The sequence below is a fragment of the Rhipicephalus sanguineus genome, chromosome 5, assembly GCF_013339695.2.
Source record: "Rhipicephalus sanguineus isolate Rsan-2018 chromosome 5, BIME_Rsan_1.4, whole genome shotgun sequence".
In the NCBI taxonomy this organism is placed as follows: Eukaryota; Metazoa; Arthropoda; class Arachnida; order Ixodida; family Ixodidae; genus Rhipicephalus; species Rhipicephalus sanguineus.
This window is the reverse complement of record NC_051180.1, coordinates 55,628,380-55,649,955: the sequence shown is the minus strand read 5'-3', so window position 1 is coordinate 55,649,955 and position 21,576 is coordinate 55,628,380. Positions and strand designations below refer to the sequence as shown.

The following is a 21,576-nucleotide window of genomic DNA, read 5'->3' as shown; positions in this document are numbered from 1 at the left end:
CCCTCCACCCCTGATACAATCAGTGATTATCTCAATTCCGTTAGACCGGATAAAGCGAGACAAACGAGATCATTACAGACGAAGGCCTACAATGGACGTGTGCGGCGCTGTTAACAACAATACTCGTACAGAGATGCACGCTGCGTAGGCTTACGGCACTTTGTAGAAGCGTATACCAGCTACTTCTTAGGGCGAAGCAGGCAATGCACTATGCAAAAGACTTTACATTCATCCCTTATTACTTCGAAAATCTCGCTCCAGTAAGGCGCCAGGCCAAACTGCACTTTAGCGATCCTACTGCCTGCACGACTTAGACACTGTCACCGCAAGGAAACATCATGGTGCCCCACGCCAGAGCCGGAGAACTAAAGCCACGCACTGAAGTCGTCGCATGACGCTGCGACTGGCCATATAACCCACTCATGTTTCATGAAAATTCACAATACGCCGTCTATTTAGTCTTTAAAGCAATGTTCTTTACAAGTGGCGGTCACCAGAAAATTCGGGTCTCGAAACTCGTCGCACAAGTATGAGCTGACCCTACGTGGCAAGTAACGAACTCTAAACACCACAACGTGGAAAACCAAAAGGGGCCAAAAGGGGCGGTGGAAAAGAACTGCTCGAAACCTAAGGTATGGGACGACACAAGGAATGAACGGAACAAGCGTTCCAAGGTAGAGCTAAGAACACAAAAAAATAGAGAGTGTAACCATAGTGTTACGTCCTAAGCTTTTTTTACGAGTTATTTGCTTTGTCTTAACTCGCACTGCAACTCTTTTTACTCTATTTGTCAACAGCGCTTGTGTAGTTCCATCCCGCCTTGCGTCCGCGTCTTAATTTTCGCGGTTTTCTTCCGCCACGAATTCACAAGCACACGCTCTGCTGACAGCCCCTATTAAAAAAAAAGAAGAAAAAGACAGAAGACGCTGTAATATGAGAAATCTCGTTCGGCCACCGCGACCGTCACGCCTACTCAACTGCAACCAGCCGCCAGATAACCAGCTAATCAGTTCATAACCAACAGGAGGTAAAAGAACAGTCGCACCCGGCGCGCCGCATTCGAAGTAGAACCATTTTCGCGTCTAATGTACTCCGCGCCTCTACCAAGCTGACGCCTTAGGACGTAGCAATTTTAATCGACCCTGCGAAACCAAATAACAAACAAAAAAAAAAACGAGACTCCCCGCCGAGCTTCTGCTCACACACAAGGCGCACAGGTTAAGTAGCCCACGTCGCGCGCAGCCTGCCGTCGCCGGCAAAGCCGACGACAACGCCAGACACAGCGGGAGGGGAAGGGGGGGGGGGGTGCACTAGCGAATGGGAGCAGGGAGAAGGCCTCAGAAAAAGTTAAATAACTAAACGACAAAATGGAAAAACTTACTGCCACCGCTTCTACAGGTAATCACGTGGGCCTAATAGGCCGCGAAAACACGAACTATTTGTGAGAGTAACTGGACGACAGAACAAAACGAAAAGTTTAAGAGAAAAGGCGAAGCTAGCCAGGGTATGGGGAATGGAGGGGAGGTTGTCTGCAAGTGTTGACCGCTGCCTCCGCTTGTCCAGCGAGCGGCCATTTGAATTTCTTCTTAACCGCACAGAGCAGAGGAGCAAGCGGGAGAGAGAGAAGAGGCAGAGAGTGTGGCAGGCGCTCTGCTGCTGCTGCTGCTGCGGCTGTAGCAGCAACAGCAAGCAGTCCACGGCAGAAAAGTCGGGTCCATCCTACGCCCCGCTTCGCCTCGACGCAACTGACGCTCGTCCGCGCAAGAAGAAGAAAAGAAAGAAAAGAAAAAAAAAAGTTAGCGCCAGTGGAATGCTCGGCGGCAGAAGAGAACCGGTTTCTGCGAACAGCTCACGTGTATGGGAAAACAAAAAGAAAGCAAGAAAAAAGGGTCGAGAAGCGAAAGCACGAAGCCCCTACGACGGCGGTGTGAGGAGACCTGCCGTGCGAGGACGTTTGCCCGGCCGGTCCAGGCAGTGATGCCGGGGAGGCTTCTTCGCCCGCAGCAACGGCGGCGCTGTCTGCTGGCTCGCTGAGAAAGCCACGCCGAGGTGGGGGCTCATACGAGGCCAGTGACGACCACGTCGCGTGTGAGCGGTGTTGTCTCCAACGAGGCCCGCGATCCAACCGAACATGCTCTGGAGAATCCAAGCTCTATGACATCGGGGTAACGCCAACGCGTAAACGCGAGACTTGGTAAAACTCTGGTGAATAAATCAAAGGCTGGTTCTCCTACCAACCTACAAGAAAAAACATCACAGCGCCGAAACAAAAAAAAAACAAAAAATGCCGCACGGTCCCTTATGCATTTGTCTAAAGCCTTCAGTCGATTCGATTGTACTGATCCACCCACACCACCGAAAGCTTCCTGCGCCCAACGTGGTTTTGCAGTGGCTCCGGGATCGTCCCACCTTTGACGAAGCGACGATGTCATTTGATGACGCCACGTTATGCGACGTCGTGACGTCATACACTTTGGCGAACCGTGACGTCCTGATCATGTCATAGGGTGACGGTCACTTTTCGCGTTTGGTGAGGCGTCTAAGGCTTTAGCCTCAATAACCGAAGTGCGCTTAGCGGTACTCGCAGACGAGCAGCGTTTATCGCGAAAGCACGGATCATAAGAGACGGTTCATATTCGCACGCATACGGAAATTCTTGAGCTAACATTTTACGAAAAAGCAGGCGCCAGCAAATCTCGACGTCTGACACACTGCCAGCGAACGTGAGAGCGTGTCCTCTATAGGGTGTCCCGGTAACAGCCAAAGAGCATTTGCGGAGGAGAAAGTTTCGGAATTAAGCCAATGTCCTGGTCAAACGTAATAGAAGAATGCAATGAAAAATAAATCTGCCCACAGCAAACAGCTCGCACGAGGTGAGATTCCGGCTCCCCAAGTACAGAGAAGGGCAAGATACCTGGAAAAGACGAAGTGTCCGATTAGAAAGCTACTTGAAAAGCAGGAGAAGGGGGGTCACAGACCTGGCATCGCGAACAAATAAGGAAACAGTGCAGGTACATTTAACAGCCATCAACGCAGAAGTTTGTGGAGAAGAGCCAAAGACAACCGCGCCAGACACGAGGAGGCGGCAAAGAGAAACAAAAAGGCGCTAGGTTTTGGAGCGGTGCACGATTTAGCACGAACTATACACCGGCGAGAACGAGGCCAGGAAATTGTCAGTCATTGCGTAGAGTGTACAGCAACTCTTCTACATCTAAAGTGAGACGGTTCTGAACATGTCGCCAATAACACGCCGCCGGCAAACGTGATCAGCACGACACTGTGAAGACGCATTAAGGACATCAAAACGGACAGCACCCGCCGTTTACGTGTTAGTGGCACGACGGTACTCGTACAATTATTACATGTGTATACTGTCGATATTACCGTAGTATACGGTCCGCCATTAAAGTCAAACAACGTAAGTTCTGGGGTATCACGTTCCAGAACCACAACGCCATGATGAGGCGCGTAGCATTGGAAGTACTCCAGATTAATTTCGAATATCGGGGGTTTCTTTAACGTGCACCTAAATACAAGCACACGGATGTTTTTTAGCATTTCGTCGCCACAAAAATGTCGTTGTCGCGTCCGGAAATCGAACCCACGCTCTCGTGCTCAGCAGCGAAACCCCTTAAGCTCTTAAAGTAATCAGTAGCCCAATTAGTATTGAAAAGGGGGGGGGGGGGATTGCAGCCGTTATCGAGGATAGACCACCAGTAAGTGAGCTTCTCAAAGATACTGTAAAATTCGGTAAATAAACAAAAGCGACTATGCAACGAAACTGGCGCAGGGTTTCAACCCCCCCTCCCCCGGAATTGTTCAATTTTGCATATGTATATACACGCGCACATACAAAAGCTCGCACGAACATACGTGAAGTCTACTTCAAACACCCTCCCCGAAAAAAAAAAAATCTGGCTACGGCCCTGACAGGGAAGCAAAAGCCATATCTTCAGCCAGCCCTGCACACTGGGAACGTTTCAGCTCAAGCCGTGCAGTCGGAATGCGTGGCCCTACTTGTCAGAGAGTGTTTTATAAAAGCTGTCTTGCCGCGCGCGAGATTCACTGCGAAAAGTGGCGGCTGGTGATGAAGACGGCGCGCCGACAACGGCGACCGGGCCGGGGCGGAGACGCTCGAATCCGGTGATCACGGACGGCCAGCAGACCAGTCGAAGAGCGCGCGGCGGCGGCGGCGTGCGAGGGTAAAGTGGTCTTCTGACCTCGGGACTATCATCGATCGGCCTGGCCCGAACGAAGGACGAAGAAGTATCGGCGTCCCGATGCGCCACGGAAAGAGCACTTCGCCGCCGCTGGGGCAAGGGTTATGTCGCGCCGCGCCAGCTGCTTGAAAACCCCCCTACCGCGAGCGTGCGACACGCAGCACGAAGCCGACGGTTGGCACAGTTCGCGAGATGGTGAATCAGGCGAGAAAGCGTTTAAAGTTGAGTGGAAGATGCGTGAGACAGCCTACAAGCAAGAAAAAAAAGCGCACAAATTGTTCTACATGTAAAATGTGGCAGCGTGTACGGACCAGAGTTCATATACAAGCAGACAGTCACCATAGGACGGCAAAAAAAAAAAAAAAATGCGGAGCTCACTCATACTTGCTAAAGAAATATATTTTGCGCATTGGGCTCACTCGGAATTAAGACTCACCAAAGTTTTCCTCAGCCCGACTCAGTCAGCCTCGTGGCTTGATCCGAGTCTGAGTGAGCCCAAGTGAGTCTCGACTTAGGAGTTTGCTGACCTATGGTTACAGCCACTTATAGTACCCGTCGTGGTAGCTTAGAACATAGGGTGTTGCGATGCTAAGCTCGAAAAATGCGTCGTCTTTAAACGCAACTTGCAAAAGAGAAGCAGGAACGAAGCGGATGGGCGCGCCCATCAGGCGGCGTCTTCGCTAAACCGGGCAAAATGATTCGAAGGTTACAGCAACCTTAGAGACAAACGAACTCTGGAGAGATTCATACCACCTGGTGCATGCGCCTCTTCCAGGAAGCGTTATGGGGAGAAGAAAGATGAGGGAATCCCCACCACATCCGAGCTCAGTCTTGCTTATCCGTTACTTCCTCGCACTGCAAAAGCGTCATCCCTCTGACGCCCCGACCCCCTTCCTTCCCTTGCCTAGCGTCCACGGGTACGCTAATAGAAACACAATCTGCCACAGTTACAGGGGCAGCAAGGCCACCGGTCCTGCGTTGTTGCAATACCCCGTTTTACAATTCTCCCCCACGCGTGTGCGAGCAGCCGCGTGTGTGTACGAGTGACGCACGCATAGAAATTGTTTTTTTTTTTTTCGCCTTGCGAAAGAACACGCGGCGCACGCGCACGCCGATACGCAGGTGGCGCAGATCAGACGCCTGGCCGAGGACGGTGGGGGTTACCACGCGCGCCAGACAGAGAGGCCCCCCTCCCTTCGTTCGCACTCGGGGACCTTCCTGGTAAACGTGGACGCCGCAAAGTTTCATATATAAAACGCGGGCCGAATTAGAGGAAGACGTAATACGGGGGAGGGTTGCAGGAAGACGACGGCGAGCGCGTGCAGGACGCGCCGACTTCCGGCCGCCCGCTGCTGCACCGTCTCGCCCCAACCTCCGCCGCTGTGAGTCATCCGCATCGAGACGACGACCAGCGGTGGTGACAGATGCTGCAGCGCGAGCTCACGCGCCGCGCCCGATCGTTGCAGGCCCCCGCGTGACGCCGCCATCGTCTTTAGCAACTATGTACCACCCCTTGCTCGCTGAAACAGTCGTACCTCGACACTACAAAAACGAAGGCTAACTCGGATACAGCGAATTATCGTATACAACGAAGTAAACCTATGATGTATCTCGTCTGTATGAGCGCGTAACAAGTGCACGCATACAAGGAATATCGTGTACAACGAGAGCGGTTGCACATGAATGGGACTTCGCTATAACGGGGTTCCATTCTTTAGGAATATACGTGACTTACACCGCTGCCGGCATGCCACAATACGCTAGGTCGAATAAGCTTGGACAAAAATTCTACAGACGTGTGTCTTCCCATAACTTGCACACTAAACGGAAAAGCTTACCGTTTCCCTGTCTTGGATGATGGCCTGATTATCGGCCAATGTTCACCTACCTGTGCTCCTTATGCGTACCCCTATGACACTCAAAAGGCCATAGCTTATTTTTTCTAGGTAGTTTCTGTTAGTAACAAAGTAAATAACTTTGCAGAACATTCGTGTAAGTCAGTAGATTGTTTTTTATTCATAACGCATTGTTTACTCTTACGTTGTTTCAACAGTATATGATCGATGTGTTGTAATGCACGTTTTGCTGTGCGTTGCCAATAAGGGACGAAGACCTAGACAAGCCGATTTGTGGCTTTTTGTCAGTGCCCCTGTCATCGGTGCCTCGTACGGATACGAAGTAAAGTTCAAAGTTCAAGTCAGCGTCGGATTCCCCGACAGTCGCATTCAGGGATACATTGACCTAACGTAACATACAGCGTGATGCCGCAGAGTAGAAGGGGAGGGAGGGGGGTGGGGCGGTCACACATCATTCGCAGCCAGCCGGTTCAATCGCAAGTTGCTGCGTCGCCGGATGTTTCGAGAGGACAACCTGCACCGCTTGCGGACGTGCAACCCTACGCGGCCGGAAGGCGAACGTTTGCGGCATGCTCGCACGGCCGGCACAGCACCGGCAGCGCTAAGGTCAGTGTTCGAAGCTTCGACCCTGAGAGTAACAGGCACGGGGGGAGGGGTCATTAAACTAGCGAAACAGAGGTCTCTGTACTAAGCAGAGAGAGAGAGAAGGTCAAAGGAAAGGCAGGGAGGTTAACCAGGCTGTACCCGGTTTGCTATCCTACACGGGGGAAGGGGAGGAAAAGAATAGAGAAAGAAAGAAGGAAAGAGCTAGGGAACAAGTAATACGCTCGCATGCGTAGCAGCGTTCACAGCGCATACCCAGGAGGTCTCAAACTGGGAACTGTTAGTACGGGTCGGCTGCGACTGTCTTAGATTAAGTAGATTGTAATCCATGATGTTAACGAAGGTTACCTTTGTAACCTCTCTACTAAAGAGGTTACAAAGGTATCATATCACACGACTACCTGCTGAACTCAAGCACGAACGTCAAGCGAAAAAAACGAAATCGTTAGAGCGTTACACACAAGACACGAGTCAGGCGTTCATATAGCTGTCCGAAAACGACGAAGATAACGCTGATAAGCAGGCACGTTGATAACCAGGACAATGATCTCTGAGAGGAAATGCGGTTCTCTGTGAAGACGCACGTATTTTTGAAGTGTAAACTCGGTGGTTCAACATGCGCACTATACTTGTGCTAGAGGCCGCGGCCTCACGGGGAATACTATAGGAACGTTTCAACAGATGCAAATACAAAGGCGAGAAACCATGTCAGGGTGAGGAGTAAAGTAGAGGATATGTTTTGCGATTATCGGTGTGAGGACAGCACGAGACGACGGCACATGCGGTACAACTCGAAGCACTCGAGGGTGTACTACTATTCCCTAGTTAAGAAACGAAAAACCGAGGACTAGGTACTTCGTATGGGGCAACGACCCCCACGAAACGGGAAAAGTGCGAACACTACCTAACCTAGTAGGAAATCATTAAAAAAATAAAATAAATACGGCAGATGAATGACGTGCAGCTCTCGTAAATATTGCCTGCAAACAAAGCTGGATGCAATCGGTTTCTTTCCTGTCAACGCCTGCAGTTCCAGTAAACGCCGGGTCTCGATAATTTAAATCGAAAGCGAAACTATCACGAAGTGAAAACACAGTTGGAAAGCAGGAAGATGGACAAGCAAGAGGCACCAGTGATCTACGTATAAACTACAGCAATATGCAGACTAAATTACCGCAGGTTAACAGGTTAGGAAAAGAAAATGGGGGGACGGTTAGGAGGAGGGCAAAGTTGTAAAAAACCGTTATCAGAAAAACTTATAACTCAAATACAACGACTAGGTTGGTAGCGTAAAACACCATCAGAAATACGGCTGTAGGTACTGCCTGACCACGTCAAAGAGACCACTAAGGGTGATTATTTTTAAAAGAATTATTTATAGAAATCATTTACTCGTCCAGAGGTAGACGAATTCTCGTCTCTGAATATCGTTCGAAGAAGAGAAAACGTGTCGTTAAAAAAAAAAAAGAAAGAAGAAGATGTTGCGAACAAGAGCGAGCAGGAAGGAGCGGCAACGTCGAAAAAGCACGGGCTGGCACAGGTGGAGCGCGACGGTGGCGCCCTCTCTCGAAGGCCACGATCCCCGCCACACGCCGCTTAAAACAGCTGATCTGCGCCTGACAGGACAGTAAACCCCTATCCCCAATGAAAACCGACGCGATGAACGAAGTACAGCCGGTGATGCACTAGGGAGCCAGTGAGCAAAGACAAAATCGGCAGCACCCCCCGAGAAGTACAACGCGGGCAAAATAAAGCTAGTGGAAAAGGCCAGGCTCCCACCGTCGTCCAGTCCACTACGCAACCACAGCGTAGACAAAGGGGTGCGAGTGAGGGAGAGACGAGAGTGGAGGAGCGGGAGAGTAAACATGCTCGCCGCTGGCGGAGGCTCGGACCTGAAGGCTTCGCAGCAGCAAGCACGCTGGCCACCGAGTCGTGCCTGGTGGCCTTTCGAGTCATTCGCGAACGCCGCAGGAGAGTTGCGCAAGAAGAGACCTCTCGCTCGGCTGTCCCGACGACGGGCCGCCCACAACAAACCCGCTCTCGCACGCAACACAAATAAAGAAAAAAAAAAGGGAAAACAATAGCGCGAACTGACGCGGCGAACCTCGAGTCGGTTAACAGCGGATTCAGAAACGAAGAGAAAGAGAGGTGCGAGATACAACACAGTGGTACTTGACAAGGAGTGGAAGGTGCAGAGAAGTTGTGTTTCTGCTCCATCTCCCCGATTTTACGCGAGCTAGCAATTTAATCGAAAAAAAGATCGAAATAACAACAACCACTGCAGGCACGAAGGGGACGTTCCTTGAAGCTGGTGATCGCTCACGGTTCAAGTTTCTTTTTGTACTGTGAGAGGATGGCGCTTCGTCCCAAAGAAGACCGGACAGAAGCGAAGGTAGGCCTAGCGGACAGCGCCAAATCGACGACGCCGCGTCGTGAAGCTCTCTCGGGATAGATAAACAAACGCTAGCTTCCACCGGCAGGTTAGTGGCCCCTAACCCGACGCACGTGAACAAAAAAAAAATCTCCACCGACGCCGAAAGCTGGGAACAAAAGAACGCATGAAAAACAAAAGCCGGAGCGCGGGGGTATCGACCCGTCCGTCGCTTGGAGCTAGGGACGCTGCGCGCAGGATCCGGTCAATCGGAGTCACATGCGATAGACACAAGGAAAACAAAGAAGTCAAATATGCTTTTCAAAAAATGGAGATGGATAGAGGGGGGAAGAGAACCTCCGTGGCTAAAAACTGCCAGGTCCGTAGAAGCAGTGACGAAAGGAAAAACGACCCGCTTCATGGCAGGTGTTAAAAAAAATAAAAAGAAAAAGAACAGAAACGAGCAGAATCGCGGCGATCGCGACTCTAACTGGGACTGGCCTGAGAACACGCCGAGACGGCACACCAGGAACTGCCAAAAATAACCGGCCCACACAACTCCTCGACCGCCCAGAGTGCGCGCTTGCTGCTCGCTTGTGCTGCGGCGGCGGTCGCACCGTGCGCGGGGGTCCTTCCTCCGTACGACGTCCAGTGAACGTCAAACTCCGAGCTCGCGCCGAGGGCGCGACGATCCTCCGCTCGCGCCGAAGGCGCCGAGCGGACAACACAGATACACACACAAAACCCAGCCACAGGAACCGCGCTCGGCTAGGCCCGCCGCCACCGCACGAGCGAAAAAGCGGCTCAGCCGCCAAACGGGGCCAACACAACGTACACAGAGACGCAATAGACCCGCGGGCTGGGTTGTGCCGACGAAACTTCTTCACCCGCCCTGCGGTACGAGAAACCTAGCGTCCGCACTCAGGCTCCCTACGCGGCCAGATCCCAAGCAGCGTCAACAGCAGCGTTTGACGCGCTCCGAAGGGGCAGCTAGACAGACAGGGAGGGGGCACAGCACTCACCTAGCGTGGCATCCAGAGGGGTCGTAATCCATGGGCGGAGGGAGTAGCGTCAGAGAAGCACTGTTTTCGCGAGGCGGTGTATCCGAGGTGTGCGGCGTGGGTGAGCCCGGGTTCGGGCACTGGTGCTACTACAGGTGCGCCGCAGGCAACCCCATTCCAACGGGGCACACACACACACAGCGACGGCGGCAGCACAGCCAGCGACGGGCGAGCGCGCAGGCGGCGGCGGCGGAGAGAAGCCCGATCGAGTTTAGAGATCGTTCAACTCTTCCCGGCAGCCACCGCGCGCCGAGCCACGGAGGAGGAGAGAGAACAGGGCGTTGGGGGCGAGAGAGAAGCACACGACGCCGCTGCTGCAGTCGAGCAGGCTAGCTAGCCGCCGGCACGAGCAAAAAAAGCACAAGCAGAGGCAGGGAGCGGGAGAGGACGGTTACGGGAGAGAACACGCGCACACGAGCGCCCGCTCTCGACTCGGGGCACGGAGAACGGCGAGGAGAGAGAGAACGCGAAACCTGACAGCGAGAGAAAAATAAGATAAAGAGAGCTCGCACGCAATGAAGAGATAGAAAAATGAAAAAAAAAACGGGAAAGAAATGGCCACGCAAGAGGGGAGGGAAAGAAAGAAAGAAAGAAAGACTAAAGCGAGGCAGCGCGGCGCGCAAGCAGTACGAAGCGGGCAGGCAAGCAGCAGCAGCAGCGCCGAAAATGCGAAACGGAGAAGAACGGCTCGTCGAGAGAGGAACACGCCTCAGGAGGAAGTATGTGTGCATGCGTGTGTGCAGCGAGCGGGCCGGCGAGCGAGCCATGCGCGGCAGCGGAGCGGGCAATAGCGCCGAAATGAGCGGAGAAGTAAGATGGAAAACTCTGGGGGAGGAAAATATGACATAGAAAAGTATGAAAGCCTCGCGAGCGCGAGCCTGAGAGGAACGCAGTAAAAGAACACGCGCGCGAGCGCCGGTAATATGCCCCTTTCGGGGATACCGGCGAAACAAGAGGCGACGATGTCCTTGATGGAGGCGGGTAGTAGTGGACGACGGCGGCGAATGAGCAAGCGCTGCTTCCCATCGTAAAAGAAAAAAAAAAAGGAACACGAACGGCGCCCATGCATATGAGATGCTCAACACGAGGTCCACCATACACGAGGTCAGGCGGGGGCGCACACCCCTCGGAAGAGCATACAAATCAGCCAATCCGGTGAAAGCGAGAGTGCCAGCGCGCCGGTGGACTTCTAAATTGGGCGTTCACGGCGGCAGAGAGCGAAATTCGTCCCGCTTTCCAGTTCCTTCTGTACTCCCCGGCTTTTTCACTTTCATACGAGTATCTTCACTAGTTGACACTATATCTTCACTACATCTTGACTAGTCGACACTATATTTTTATTGTCCTACCAGCGTATACAACATTTATATCTCCTGACGGCAACGGAGAATTAACCTCACTCAATGGCGAACAATGCCGATCGGGAGGCGTAATATTAAAAATCGAGCAGACAGTAGTTTCATCAGCGTCACAAACTTAGCGTAGCAGTAGATCCCCGAGCCCTCTTGGAGGCGTTAAAGATACACTAAGGAAACTATCAAATGAAGATACACAACGTGCAGGAGCACTTCCCTAATAGGAAGTGTGAAAAAAGGTAATCGATATTACCCCGAGCTGAAACCGCAATACCGGAAAAGGCCGTAAAAGTAGGTGACTCCACGTTCAACGGTGTTCTAAACACTTTCAATTGCAATATGTTTTAGAATCCGCCATCTTGTCATCTCTTATTGGCTCAATCAGATGATAGGGCTATGCGCGCCATCCCATTCGTCGAGAATTCCAACATGACAGAATTCACCAGAGCCAAGAATTAGAAGTCCATTGCCTCACTATGCCACCGATATCGTCCGCGCCTAAGCTAAGACAGTTCCTGTAAAGCTTCCAATGCGGAAGGTACCGGGTTCGATCCCGAGTGCCGGCCGGACACGGCCGGTTCACTCCAAGGGTACAAGCGGGCTTCGGGATGTGGGCAGTACGAAGTTAACGCTTGGTGGAGTCCCAAATTGCTGGCATGGGACCACTAGGCCTACTTTGATTTTTTTTTTTTTATCAAGCGAGCAGATCAATTCAGGCCAAAGCAGTAAAGAGATACTATTTATTGAATGAACATCCCGTGTGCGTTGAGAGCTTTTCTAAAGGCTATGCGTAACATACGCATTTGCCATTTTATTTTCGTTTTTTTTTTTCTTTTTGTACGGCACAATTACGCCAACACATAAAGCCGATCACGCGCAAAGCGCGGTCAAGTTCGCGCGCAAAGAAACAGTGATTAGCGGAGACCTAAAGAAGCCCGCATATGAACATTACTAATCTAACGTTGCAGGCTGTACTAATTAAATCCGCAATGGTAAATGTGACAATGAGTTTTCGAGACCTCTCACTGGACTGTAAGTACAGAGGTGATATTTTGAGTCTCTAACGTCGCCAGATAAGATAAATCCTCCTGCCGACAGACTATCAAAGAAACGAACACCGTGCGTTGGCGTGGCTGGGAGGGGGGGGGGGGGCACGAGATATCGGAAAAGTTCAAATGTCGCTGCACACCGCGTCAAAAGGAACATACCTATAATGTCACGCTTTGACTGACCTGTATACGGAGGGATCACCGAAGCCCCCAGCTCCACAAAAAAAAAAAAAAAAAGGAAGGCATTTGACTTCTTTTTTCGCAGCTGTGCAAACGGGTCGGCGAAATGGAACGCTCAGCATATAGCTCATGATACGCCAAAGGAAAATAGAACAAAGGAAGGGAATAAAGTGGCCTGCGTACGTATCAGCGAACAAATGCAAGCAAATATACGAGCGCACCCATATAGATATACGGAGGGATGTATTATATAGGCGCACATAAGTATACAATATATAGGCGGCAGGCTCGCGCGTAGAACGAGCGCCAAACACGAATACTGATGAAACCGCTGCCCTTTCCAAAGACGTATGCATACATAACGGAATCCTCGATGCGAAGCACAGCGGCCGTGGGGATTACCTAACGCCATACAAGGGTTACACGGTTTTGTGCCGTATCTCGATGTCGGATTGCCTGCGCCGCAAAAAAAAAAAAATTGACTTGCATAACGACGATATATATATACCGCCTTACGGAACGAACGGTGTCGATTTCTTTTTTGTACCCACTTTCTCCGACAAGAAACATTTCGGTGTGCTTTGACCACGCTTAGGGAGCTTTGCCCCAGCGTGGTCACCATGCACATACAAAACACTGATCTCGGTCTGAAGAGGTGCGTTGGGCGTCTGACAAACAATCAATGCATTCGTGCCTGAACATGATTAGCTCGGAATGGAAAGACACATCGACTTCGTGGGAGAGAAGCTATGCAAACGGCACTCGAACAAATGATGCATCAGGCTGGATGAGATACTTCGACAAGGGGACTTTGCTTTGTCAAACACGTAATGAAGACTGATTGATTCATGGGGTTTGAAGTCTGAAAGTGACACTGGAGTTATGAGAAACTTCATAGGAAATGGTTCTACGGATTCATCTTAACTAACTGTCATTCTTTTAACAACATAAAAGTTATATTCGCCTGCCTGTTAGCGCTTGTGATATTAAACAGTATTATCATGCTCGAAAACTGTAATAAAAAAAAAGAAGCGATTGAGAAATGTCGAACTCGTGTCTGAAACGACGGAAGGAGCGAAAAGCTTACACTTCGTTAGGAAATGAACTTCAAAGCGCACATATATAAACTCGCACTTCTCGGCGACGAAAGATGCACGCCCAAGCAACACTTTCGAAGTTGGCCACTGCAGCTCCGACGTGTGTATACGCGCGTATGTGACTGGACTGTCACTCAGAGACGAAATTCCCGACTACTCCAGTCTCCACGTCCGAGGTAAACGAGCCCTAATTGTAACTGGTGGTCGCAATGGGCCGTCGCTTGACGCTAACGAAGAGCCGGACATATCTCCTGAAGTCAATGATCGATACCGCCCCCGATCAAGAAAAAGCGACTATACTCGCGGACAACTTTTCTTGGCAATGAAGGAAAGGCTACGGGGGCGGGGCTACTGCACATGTACTGCTCCGCGAAGTAGTCCGGTTCGGCGCACGTTTCGAATTTAGTTTTGGTTTGTGAACCTTCCGTATCTGCTGTGACGGCCATTTGATTATTCGAGCGGCCGTCACAGACTTAGACGGCCATTTGTTAGTAAAATTCGTCACAAGCTCCCTCGGCGAATCGTCGGAAAAGCTGGAGGGTGACGAGGTCTCACCCGAAGACGCAGACCCCATTTTGACTGTGAGGTGCACGTAAAAGGTGCGACGTATTCACAGGTGCAAAAACGCGAAATGACACTGCATAAATCAAAACAAATATAAATATCTCCTTGGTGCGTGCTGACCCTCTTTTCAAACAGCACCCCGTAGAAAATAAAGTAATGTTGTTTTGTTTTTATTCTCCCGCAGAAAACACGGACGCAATTGTGGGACTATAATCTTCAGCGGTTGCACACGCGTAGTTCGGCTCTCTAGCCTTCCCTTCATTGCCAAGAAAAGTTGTCCGCGAGTATAGCGAGTCGCGACTAACTTCGCTTCGACGCTTTTTTCTACAACACGGAGGTTCGTAACATCATGCGCACTTTCATCGGCTGTGAAATCGCCTTTATGAGCCCAGGCGAGTCAAAATAACTACTGGCAATGGCCTTGCGTACCCGTGGAAAGGGCGCCGCTCATCTCGGAAGCCACGCTCTTTCTCCAATATAGCATTCTTCAGCAAGGTTACCGGAGAGCTCTGCAAGGTGGTTTGCACCTATCTGATCGTTTTCTTTGCTCAAAACTTGAATTATAACATGTGGTATATGTAATAGCTCGATACAAATACGTCGTTTCACTACGAATCTGGTAACTAAAGGAGACGTTGGCTGTGACGTAAGTGTACGGGCCACCCTTACAAAAACTGGTTTCACCTGACTGTCACATATATGTGTCACCACCCAGTCACCCCAGTCACCTCCCTGTAGACTTGACCTTTCTGCACACCTGGTCTGCAGATTTTCTGCATCCCCGAAAAGACTTTTCTGATAATGTGCGCCTAGAGTGTGTGCGCGTGGATGAATATAATATATATGTATGTATCTATATATTCTGGACCATGACACATTTCATTAATAATAATTAAATGAATTTCATCTTTCAGTCAACCACCAGTCACCCACCAGTCATCACCATATAGACCTAGTCAGCAGATTTTCTGCAGACCCCTAGCAGACGGCAAGCGGACTTTTCTGATAATGAGCGCCCAGAGTGCGTGCGTGTGGATGTATATAATATATATGTATGTATCTATATATTCTGGACCATGACACATTTGATAATAATGAATAAATGGATTTCACCATTCAGTCACACACTGATAGGGGGAGACAGAAAGTCTGTCACGTGTCTTCACGTGCTCTGCACCTGGGTTGTTCATGGTCTGTAGAATTTCTGCAGAAAGGCTGCAGCTTTTCTGCAGCACCATGCGACAGCCTGCCAGCTGGTAATTGGAATGCGCTAATTAAAATCGCGTTCCACATTTGGCGGGTGTAGATTAACAGATATGTGTGTTTTATGGCTACCTAACATTCAACATAAATTTACATGTATTCTGTGAACGTGTAAATTTAAAAATTTGAAGCGTAGGAATTTTCCCACCGGCACTGAATGGCAGGTCAAGATACCATGGCTATATATACCGGGTGGTGGGTGTTAGTTTGTGAAGCGCGAGTGTGCGGTATTTACTTTGCTGTTGTTGCGTGTACGCTGTGGTCGTGTGTTGGTGGGTGTATGTACGGTACTCTAACCCTGCATGCTGCATGTTACTTGACTTCTGGTGTAACGCAAAGAGTAGCTCTTATTTATTTTTTTCATCCGCGACAAAGCTCCGCACACATTCTGCAGAAATGCTGCAGAAATTCTGCAGACGCTCTGCAGACATTCTGCCGGCATGCTGCACCCTGGCGGCTACAAATGCTCTGTGGACTTTCTGCAGAAAGGGTGTTCCAATTGCCTACTGGGAGGTGACAAGGGGTGACATAAAGTCTTTCACTTTTCTTTCCGCATTCCGAATCAGGGGTGACTCGTGGTCTGTAGAATTTCTGCAGATTGGCCATAAGTTTTTTTGTGAGGGCAATGTTAAGCCGATGTGACACAAACTCGCGTGAGCTCACTGCATGTATCAGTAGCGCTTGCCGGAACTCTCGATTTTCTCATCATACACAAGCTCAGTCGCTTACTACAGCACCATACCACCACTGACGTATTAGTTCAGTCCATACAGTCGAAAATTAGCAAGCTTCCCTGAACCATCTTCTCTTGCTGTTTTCTTGTTCGACTGGGCATTGTCATTTCGAACCCTTCTCCGCAGGCAAATATGCGATAAAAGTCAATTAACCTACAGGCATATTCCGCACACGTGCACCCTGAGCATTTCGTGAGCGAGAAGCGCGATGTTAAGTTCGTATCCTGAACACGGCGCTGAATGCGATAGCGCGGCGCACACGTGCGCGAGCCCAGGAGGCGCTGGAACGGAAAGTTTTGATCACTGCAAGAGGAGCGAGCCAGATGATGAAAGCACGTAGCACGCTCCACATACACACGACCAAGAAGAACATGGACGCACAACCTTCCGCCTTATTTCTGCGCGCCCAGAGGTGAGCTGCCACGAATCAAACGGAGCGCCGCAGTGGCCGTGAAATTGACGCAACCGCGTGGCCTTCAGCTTTAATTTCGGCAACTCCAGGAGCCCACCTCCTCCCCGAGAAGAAAACGCAGAACAAGCCGTAGGACGAGGGGGCGGAGCAATGGGTGGAGAAGGGGGGGGGGACATCTTGCGTGCCCCCCCCCCTGGAAGTAGCAGGGGGGGGGGTCACCAGCCCTAGGGTCGCGCCAGGGTGCAGAAGCCGTAGCACGCGTCCTTCGTATCACGGCCCACTGCTGGCAGGCGCTCCGTCTCGCGGCAGCCCTATCGCCCATTACACGAACAAGCGCGCACAGAACGTAGGAAGACATGCGCGCGAGGGGAGACAAGCGCGTGCGACGGGCCGTGCGACGCCGGTGCGAATGACAACGAAAACCCGAGAGTGAGAAAAGAACCCGACACAGAAAGATGAACAGCTAGCGAGCAACCATTTCTAGCAACACGCGCAAAAATAAGGAGACCCCCCCCCCCTACACACACACATCTCTACCCATCCGTACTATATGAAGACGAGTGGCCTTCGCAGGCAAGAAGCTGCCACTCTCAGTAGCGGCCCTAAGAAGGCTTTCACGCGCTCTATAGTGTACGGGTTCGGCCGAAAAAGCCGTTCCTCGACGTCGCTGCCGACAGCACCAAGAGCCGCGCACCACAGCCTCCGCCTCTTCGGCGGCAGGCAGCGCGGTGTCGACGAAAATAGCATTCGCCGCACCCGCGGCCTGCAGACAGGCATGGAAGGCAGGCCCTGCCTGCTCCGCTCGGAAGGGACATAACGGACGCCCGTGTCGCTGGTTGAGAGGAGGGCTCGACGCGCACCAGCCGCGGCTCGGGCGCCCGACAACGTCCGCGCCTGTACAACGCCTGCACGTGCCACGCGGCGTTGCTGCAGGCGACGCGCGGGGCCGTCGACGCGACCACACGCGCAAGCATACCTCACGTTCCCTCAAGTCATGGAGGAGAGTAGGGCGAATGAGCGCGTGCTTCGGTGGACGCCACGCGACAGGGACAGTGGAGGCACAACCTATCGCGTTGCGCAAGGAGTCGTGCTCTTCGTCGAGATTCACGACCTATTTAATGGATATCCATGCCGGGAATCGGACCTTCATCCACGTGCTTTAGAGAGGGACACAGAGAAAGAACCTTTAATTGAAAGGCAGAGAATTTATAGCCAGCGTATACGAATCGCTGACTTGCTACGCTGAGTAAGGAAGGCGAATTTATTTCACCAAACCTGATGCTTCCCAGCTGGCTAAAAACGCTTGCTTCTGAAGTAAAGAAGAGGCTTTAGAACCTTCCGACACACCATCATGCTTTCCACGTGTTTAGCAGCCCAACTGAAGTGTGGCGCTGCTAAGGCAACAAGCAACAACGACGATCATGCATTCATATCCAGGCAACAATGCAACGTGGCAACGTCAAATGAAAAGTCACCTCGGTAGAAGATCACATGGCGAAGTCAGAAACGGCCGATCGCCGACAAGCCCACGACAGAGAGAGATCGAATTATCGGAAAACGGCGCATAAGAACACGCATGCGACCGGCGCCGCACCTTCGAGGGCCGCATGTCTGTACACTCGCCGGCGCCGAGGTTTTCGCGTACGACGCCAAACACCGAAATCAGTAAGTTATAACAAGTTTTCGCTTGAAAATGAACAGATGTTGTGGTGGAAGTCGTGTGATAACAGCTATTCCAAAAAAGAAGCCCCCCCCCCCCCCCCCGCCCCCCTATATTACCAATATTACTTCGAGCAACCGCCTCCCTTCCAAACAAGTGCCAGATCCGCTACTGAGTTGCACCACATTGCCAAGTTCGCCATCTTGCAATTTCTGATTGGCTGGCAAGGCTGCTGCGGCCTCCCTGACTGGCTTAAGATGGTGTCATAGCGGAATTTATGTCTGGACCACGTCTGGACAACACTTTAGCGAACGCCGCGCCGAGAGAGAAAGAGAGAGACGATCACGCGATGCGGCGCACCCGCTTGATACTGGCGCGCGCGGCACTTCTCTCCCTCTAGGTTCTTCGTCTTCCTTTCCTCCTCCCATGTCGCACCAACCACACCAGCACTTGCACCGTCTCAATGAACACGTCCTATCTCCTTCCGCCAATGCGACGCTTAACCATTTACCACTTTTCCGCAAGAGAATCATTTCGCTAGTCAACACTCCAAGCGAAAACGGTCCGACAGAGCCGACTGCCCCAAGTAGATGTTACCGTGTGTCGAAATATACGGCTTCTATACGTCAAACACCTACGAACACACGCACCAGCTGGCTGCGCAAGATGACGACCAAGTTCAGAGTATACTGAACGCTTTCATTGGTGGAAAACAGCGCCTACTCGCAGAGACACTGACGGCGCGCCGTGATATCGCGAAGTAATTTCAAAGAGCGCCAAAATAGCATTTTAACCTCAAACGGCCATTTAAGCCGAACGTGCGTTTTGTTACCGTTCGAATGGCCCAGCTTTTTTTCGGCTTTTATTCTCGGCATTCGACAGAAGCAAGATGAATTAAAAAAAAAAAGAATGAAACAAAGGAAACAAAACGGAGGAAGTCACTCCAACACGCATACCCCTTTCTTCCTTGCCGCCACACACTTAAGCTGCGCAGCCGCATTTCGCAGTAGCCCCAGACTCGCGCAAAGCGTCCACTTTCACCAGAGCGCTTCCTCCCTCGGGAACCAAGATCGCAAGGCGTTGCGGCCGTCCTTTTTAGAGCATTTCGGCGCCCACTCCCACATTCACCCATCCGAAGGAGAGATTCCGTGCACATGCAAGCAACGACAGTGCACAGCGGTGGGTCAGTTCGGCAACTCGATCATCAAAGAGAGAGAGAGAAAGGAGGAAGGAAGGAAGGAAGGAAGGAACATGGCGACGACGAGAGAGCCGAGAAAAGCAGGCACCAACAGCGGGAGAGCAGCACTGCAGGCAGAAGCGACGAGATAAAATAAAACACGGCGAGTAGGAGTGAAGGAGGGCTAGCCTCCTCGCAGAGCTTGTTTCGGCGCCAGCTCTGGAGGAGAAGCCGAGCTCGCGCGCGCTCGAGCACGCGGCGAGGAAGGAGAAATATAATTAAAGAGATGCGCCCGCCGGGTGAGTGACCGCCGCCTGGCTTCGGCAGTTCCTCGGCGCTCCTGCAAAGCAGGCAGCCCCGTAAACGGCGGCGGCGGCGGCGGCAGTCCACTCTGCGCCGAGCGCGCACGCGTCCCATACACGCACACACACACACACCCCATACACACACAACAGGCCAAAGATAAATGACACTCGGGTCCCGCGGCGGGCGGGGAGCTTATACTCGCCGCCTTCTCCGTGGGCGCGCAACACAGCAAAGCACCACTACTGCTGACTACGGTCCGAAAAGGGGCACCGGGGATGGAGGGCGGTGTTGCTGTATAGTGCTCTTAGCACCGCTGTTAAACTCTTCTGCCCCGACTCCGGCCGCCCATATCCCGGTCGCGCACACGGGGTACCGCGGCCTCCAGCCTCCGGTAAAGAGTGCACAACCTGCGCGAGGGCTACAGCGATGACGGCGGCTATATTACGAATTCCTGAGCAGGCACCTGCCCATAACGCCGGAACGACCGCCTAGAAGAGCTTCGCTGCCCACCCCGGTCCGTTCATATAGTCGCTGCTTACGTGCGCCGCTTTCGGGAGCGAAAGGAGGCCCGAGAAGGAAAGACACTTGACAGCGCTTGCTATACGTGGTCGCTCTCATTTCGTCGCAAGCTCATTCTTCGAAGAAGCGCACCTGTGATATAGCGACTACGTATTACTATACGATCCAGGCAGGACATCGGTTCTGTGTTGCCCTCAACAGCTTTACCGTACTCCTACAAGGTTGCCAAGCGAACCGTGCCGGTTAACGTGCACTACACGTGAGCCTGTAAGGACATTTCTGGTTCAAGTGGGTAAGTGCAACAAAGAAGAGTTTATTATCACGCCGTAAAACAGCGGTCCGTACGACGCCTGGATGAACGAGAGGTCAAGACAATTTTCCGAGCCTTCATGTATACGCTCCTTAGTGCGAACGTCGAGCTATGCACTATCCCTTAAAGGGGCCCTGCAACACCTTTCTGAGTTATATTGGAATAGTCTCATTATTGAAGTATGACTCTTCACGAGTCATATGCCGCAAAAATTTTTCGAATCCGTCAAGTCTAAGTGGTGTTACCAAATTATAGAAATCACGTTCCACAGCTTTCTCCCACCACTCAACGCCGCCAGCGCGCGGAAAGCTGCGCGGGGTGTGAAGGGAGGGAGGGCGGAGGTGCGAGGAGGCGCCGAAGAGTTACGTCAGCGCCGGCGGCATTTTTTTTTCTTCATTTTTTTTTCTCTCTGGCGTCTGGGCGCAACCACGTGGTCTGTGGCGCCACTTCCGGTCGGCTTGCGTGGTCGTCGTCGAGCGGAGCCCATCGCACCGTGTATCGCGCGTGCTTGAAAACTGCGAGTCGGTTTGGTAATGTTGGGTGTGTACCTCGATGCCGTAGTATTTTCATCGCTCTGCCAACCATGGACGAAAACCTGCGTGCGCGTTTGAAACGAATGACAGCTGAGATGGGTTTCGACCCACACTCCGATACACCGCCTCGTCGCACTGCTCGCGCTTCATGTCAGCGCGGCGTCATGACCTTGAGCGCGCGTGATGAACAGCGATCACTCTCTCCCGTTGTGATTTTTGTGCGCAAGTGTGGCTCACTGTGTAACGTTAGACTAAGAAGCGCGGGGCCGGCACGTGGCGGCACCCCGTGGCAAGAAGCGCATCTCG

General features: G+C 51.8%; 1 protein-coding gene across 2 annotated transcripts in view; it reads right to left on the bottom strand.

Moving 5' to 3' along the window:
* LOC119393658 (mediator of RNA polymerase II transcription subunit 1) overlaps positions 1–21,576 on the bottom strand; it is a 310,663-nt gene that overhangs the window by 99,999 nt on the left and 189,088 nt on the right. The window contains exon 1 of one of the 2 annotated variants that reach the window (XM_037660767.2): positions 10,073–10,316. The exons of the other annotated variant lie outside the window; for it this stretch is intronic. The gene's annotated coding sequence lies outside the window, so the exon portion shown is untranslated. Of the gene's footprint in view, positions 1–10,072; positions 10,317–21,576 lie in introns of those variants that run through there. 2 annotated transcript variants of the gene reach the window in all.